Raw genomic sequence first — 6,226 nt, 5'->3', positions numbered from 1 at the left:
AATAATCTTGTATTTTTCAATAAGATGCCCTCTCATCCTTCTAAATTTTAGTGTATACAAGCCCAGTTGCTCCATTCTTTCAATATATGACAATCCTGCCATCCCGGGAACTAACCTCGTGAACCTACGCTGCACTCCCTCAATAGCAAGAATGTCCTTCCTCAGGTTTGGAGACCAAAACTGCACACAATACTCCAGGTATGGTCTCACTAGGGCCCTGTACAACTGCAGAAGCACCTCTTTGCTCCTATACTCAAGTCCTCTTGTAATGATGGCCAATATGCCATTAGCTTTCTTCACTGCCTGCTGTACCTGCAAGCTTACCTTCAGTGACGGATGAACAATGACCAGGGCCGGCCTTAAGCCGATTTGACCGATTGCTCCCAATTGGGCCCCGCGCCTAATGGGGGCCCCGCACTAATGTTCCGTATTTTGTACGAAATACGAATTCTCTTTTCCGGATTTTTTTTAAACGAACATGTATAACAACCGCTGCACGGCCATCAGACACAAACGATTTGTTAACTCGTACTGTTAGCACTTCTTAACATGAAGTAGTTAACAAGTTGTTATACAATGCCATCAATCTGCACCCATCCACATTTCCTCAGTAAATGTTATTGTGTTTTGAATGGGTATTAATGACGTCATGTTCCTTTGAATAAAATTCACGCGGCGTCAATAATACTTGTTTAAAACACAATTACATTTACAGAGATATGTAGATCGATGACACATTGAGAATTTTTTTAAACTCACCATCATGAGTGAGGGCCCCGGACCGCGAGAAGCGGCTTCTTCTTGGTGTGCAGGTTAGTCATTCACCTACCGACCCACGTTGTGTCTCTCTGTGTTTTGCTCTCTCTCTCCCTCCCTCTCTCTCTCCCGCTCCCCGTCTCGTCTCTCTCTAGCTCTCCCACTCCCTCTCTATCACCCTGTTGCCTCAGCATTCCCGGAATCATTGACGTTTAGCGGTAGACAAAAATGCTGGAGAAACACAGCGGGTGAGGCAGCCGCCTTGCCCGCTGAGTTCCTCCAGCACTCTGTGTTTTTTTGTTTGGCTCTGAAGTTGAAGGTGGCTCAGCGGGACGGGCATGGGCTCTGGGGAGAGGGTTGCGTTTCTGGTCGAGACCCTTCTTCAGACAATCACAAGTACTCTCACCGACGAGAGTTCAATTCAGTCTGAAGAAGGGTCTTCTCTCCAGAGTCGCTGCGCTGCCTGTCCTGCTGAGTTACTCCAGCTTTATGTCTAACTTCAATATTAGAGGAATACAATTTCTCACGGGTAGCTTATAACGTCTCTAAACCCCTCTGGGACCCTCTGAACACCCCTAACCCCCCTCAATTCCCCCCTATTTCCCTCTATAACACTTCTGAACACTTCTAACCCCATCTGAAGCCCTCTAAACATCTCTAAACCGTTTAAACCCCTCTAAACTTTGAGGCTACAAGGTGACTTGGATAGGCTGGGTGAGTGGGTAAATGCATGGCAGAAGCAGTATAATGTGGATAAATGTGAGGTTACCCACTTTAGTGGCAAAAACAGGAAAGTAGACTAATATCTGAATGGTGGCCGATTAGGAAAAGGGGAGATGCAACGAGACCTGGGTGTCATGGTACACCAGTCATTGAAAGTAGGCACGCAGGTGCAGCAGGCCGTGAAGAAAGCATTCATAGCAAAAGGATTTGAGTATAGGAGCAGGGAGGTTCTACTGCAGTTGTACAGGGTCTTGGTGAGACCACACCTGGAGTATTGCGTACAGTTTTTGATCTCCAAATCTGAGGAAGGACATTCTTGCCATAGAGGGAGTACAGAGAAGGTTCACCAGACTGATTCCTGGGATGTCAGGACTTTCATATGAAGAAAGACCGGATAGACTCGTCTTGTACTCGCTAGAATTTAGAAGATTGAGGGGGGATCTTATAGAAACGCACACAATCCTTAAGGGTTTGGACAGGCTAGATGCAGGAAGATTGTTCCCAATTTTGGGGAAGTCCAGAACAAGGGTTCACAGTTTAAGGATAAAGGGGAAATCTTTTAGGACTGAGATGAGAAAAAACATTTTTTACACAGTGGTGAATCTGTGGAATTCTCTGCCACAGAAGGTAGTTGAGGCCAGTTCATTGGCTATATTTAAGAGGGAGTTAGATGTGGCCCTTGTGGCTAAATGAATCAGGGGGTATGGAGAGAAGGCAGGGATGGGATACTGAGTTGGATGATCAGCCATGATCATATTGAATGGTGGTGCAGGCTCGAAGGGCCGAATGGCCTACTGCACCTATTTTCTATGTTTCTATGACTGCGTCCAACTGCTGTCTGGTTCGTTGACCGGTTTGCTAGATATGAACTGTTTTGGGAGAGAAAAATGCTCACGGCAGACCAAACGTGTTAAACAGAAATTGGTCAGATATTGAGCTTTACACAGTGAGAAATCATGTGAAATAATCACTGAATTTAATTTTAAATGAATGTACCTGCATGTTATACTAATTAGTTTGGAGTTTGATTGTCCACTGAGTTCGCACCGACCAGCGATTTTTGTTTTCCTATTTGATAATTTTATTTGGCGGCCAATCAAACGCTGTCTCTAAGGGGGTTGCATCCAATCACCAACCAGCTTGCCTTAAAATTCCCGTCCATTCAACAAATAGGTCTCCTCCCGTCCAATCAGCCGCTGTCTCCAAGGGCATTGTGTTCAATCACAAATTGCAGTTTAATGGAAATTAGCTGCTACTGTAAAGGTTGGAAGCCAGCGGAGCTACTGACAGTCAAACGGGAGGGAGCAGGAGAGATTCACACAGTGTAGAATCCATAGCACCTAGTGTACAATTTCATAATATAAACTAAATAACTGGGCTGACAGACCTTGGCTGGGAATCTGGGGTACACCAAAATTGTTCCCAATTGGGCCCCGCACCCCCTAAGGTAAGCCCTGACAATAACACCCAGATCTCGTTGTACTTTCCCTTTACCTAATTTGACACAATTCAGATTATAATCTGCCTTCCTGTTTTTGCCACCAAAGTGGATAACCTCACATTTATCCACATTAAACTGCCCACTCACCCAACCTGTCCAAGTCACCTTGCATCCTCATAGCATCCTCCTCACAGTTCACACTGCCACTCAGCGGGTCAGGCAGCATCTCTGGAGAACATGGACAGGTGACCTTTCGCTGAGTGCTGGAGTAACTCAGCGGGTCAGGCAGCATCTCTGGAGAACATGGATAGGTGACATTTCACAGAATGCTAGAGTAACTCAGCGGGTCAGGCAAAACCCCTGGAGAACATGCATAGGAGGTGTTTTGGGATCAGTCAGAGAGGTCAGTCAGACTCAGTGTGTAGAAGGGGCTCGACCCGAAACGCCACTTACCCTTGTTCTCCAGGGATGCTGCCTGACACGCTGAGTTACTCCAGCACGCTGTGTCTTTTCCTTGGTAAATCAACATCTGCAGTTCCTTGTTTCTATTTCTGTTTGAGGGAGTTTGGTTTGCACAAATGAGTTACTAATCTTCCTACATGACCACACATTAGATGTACTTCACCAGATCTAATGTGCTTGGGGTTTACTGAGCCTGGGAGTAAGGTTTTGATTTATATAGCTTATATAAATCATTTTATATACGCTCAATGCAAACCCTGGAAATTGATTAGACTGCTCTGAAATGAATACACTGCACTGTTCTTGAATAAAAATCAATGAATAGTCCTCTTCAAAACCCTGCAAGTTATTTATTTTAAAGGAACTAATCTTCTTCTGAAAGCATTGATAACTGAGTGAGGGCTACATGTATATATGTATGTAGTCTGTTTTGTTGTGCTATTCTTATAACAAATGTAAAGCACTTTGGCCAATTAGAGTTGTTTTTTAAATGTGCTATATAAATAAATGTGACTTGACTTGACTTGACTAACTCTTTTTTTGTGAGTCACACCAGGCAGTGTTTCCGATTATTGCCACACGTTGGTACAGTGGTGCAATGGTAGAGTTGCCGCCTCACAGCGTCAGAGAACTGGGTTTGATCCTGACTACATACAGGTGCTGCCTGTATGGAGTTTGCACGTTCTCCCTGTGACCACGTGGGTTTTCTCCGGGTACCCCGGTCTCCCCCCACATTCCATCGACGTGCAGGTCTGTAGGTTAATTATCTTCGACAAATTGTCCCTAATGTGTAGGGTAGAACTAGTGTATGGGCGATCGTTGGTCAGCATAGACGAGGTGGGCTGAAGGGCCTGTTTCCATGATGTATCTCTAAGCTAAATTAAAGTTTAAAGATAGAGATACAGCGTGGAAACAGGCCATTCGGCCCATCGCATCGGTGCCGACCAGCGATCCCCGCACACTAATGCCAGTCCGACAGACGCGAGGGACAATTTACAACTGAAGGCAATTAACCTGCAAACCTGTGTGTTATTGGAGTGTGGGAGGAAACTGGAGCACCCAGAGAAAACCCATGCAGGATACAGGGAGAACGTGCAAACTCCATACAGACAGCACCCATAGTCAGGATCGAATCCGGGTCTCTGGTGCTGTAAGGCAGCAACTCTACCGCTGTGCCACCATGATCAAACTAAATTAAACTTCACTAAAATGCATTCAACGTTCATTCTCAGCCTGTGTTACATCAATCCCTTCTGTAATCCCCCACAGCCCCGCAATCCTTTGTAAATCCCGTGATCAGACTATTCCAGACGGAGGGAATTTCCCTTTCACTCCGTTCCAGACTGAGGAATGTTTCGCTATTCAGAAATCTGTGCTTCGGAATTTCCACCTTAAACATCTCTGATCCTCTTCTATTGAGGCACCCCATGACATGTTTTAGACAAAGCTTATGAGTCACACCTTGATCAGGAAACTACAGAGTTCTTGAAAATCTAAGACAAAAACAAAACAAATATGCTGGAAACACTCAGCTGGTCAGGGTTCTCACAAGGAACTGCAGACGCTGGTTTACCAAAAAAGACACAAAGTGCTGGAGTAACTCAACAGGTTAGGCAGCATCTTTAGAGGACATGGATAGGTGACCTTTTTAGGTTGGGACCTTCTTCAGACTGGGAGAAGGAGAAATACTTCGAAATAGGCATAGCTTGAGGAGATTTTGCAATGAAGCAGTCAAGAAATGTAGAAACAAGGAACAGCAGATGCTGGTTTATACACAGAAGGATACAAAGAAGGAAACAGTGACAACTCTTAAGAAGGATCTCGACCTGAAACTTCATCTATCCATGGTCTCCAGAGATGCTGCCTGACCTGCTGAGTTACTCCAGATCTTTGTGTCCTTTTTTTGGTCAGAGGGAATGTTTGTGATGGGGCGGAGATACATAGATACATAGAAAATAGGTGCAGGAGTAGGCCATTCGGCCCTTCGAGCCTGCACCGCCATTCAATGTGATCATGGCTGATCATCCAACTCAGTATCCCGTACCTGCCTTCTCTCCATACCCCCTGATCCCTTTAGCCACAAGGGCCACATCTAACTCCCTCTTAAATATAGCCAATGAACTGGCCTCAACTACCTTCTGTGGCAGAGAGTTCCAGAGATTCACCACTCTCTGTGTGAAAAAGTTTCTTCTCATCTCGGTCCTAAAGGATTTCCCCCTTATCCTTAAGCTGTGACCCCTTGTCCTGGACCTCCCCAACATCGGGAACAATCTTCCTGCATCTAGCCTGTCCAACCCCACAAGAATTTTGTACGTTTCTATAAGATCCCCTCTCAATCTCCTAAATTCTAGCGAGTATAAGCCAAGTCTATCCAGTCTTTCTTCGTATGAAAGTCCTGACATCCCAGGAATCAGTCTGGCGAAATGTCCTGGACCTCCCATGCTTGCTACACTCTCTCCATGAGGGTGTAGAATCTGTGGAGGCCAAGTCAATGGGCAATCTAATGGTGGAGATTGGAATGGCGATTGACAGATTCTTGATGAGTGCAGGTGCCATGGGGTTGTGGGGAGAAGGCAGGAGAATGCGGTTGAGAGGGAAAGATAGATGAGTCATAATTCAATGGCGGAGTAGACCTGATGTGCCGAATCAGGCCTAACTCTGCTCCACAACTTATGCACTGAAATGTTGAAGATATACACAAAATGCTGGAGTAACTCAGCCGGACAGGCGGCATCTCTGGAGAGAAGGAATGGGGTGACGATTCGGGTCGAAAGCCTTCTTCAGACTGAGAGTCAGGGGAGGGACAGACTAGAGATATGGAAGGTTAAGGTGTGGGAATGACAG

Source organism: Amblyraja radiata, chromosome 20 (genome assembly GCF_010909765.2).
Source record: "Amblyraja radiata isolate CabotCenter1 chromosome 20, sAmbRad1.1.pri, whole genome shotgun sequence".
Lineage (NCBI taxonomy): Eukaryota > Metazoa > Chordata > Chondrichthyes > Rajiformes > Rajidae > Amblyraja > Amblyraja radiata.
This window is presented reverse-complemented; position numbering follows the sequence as displayed.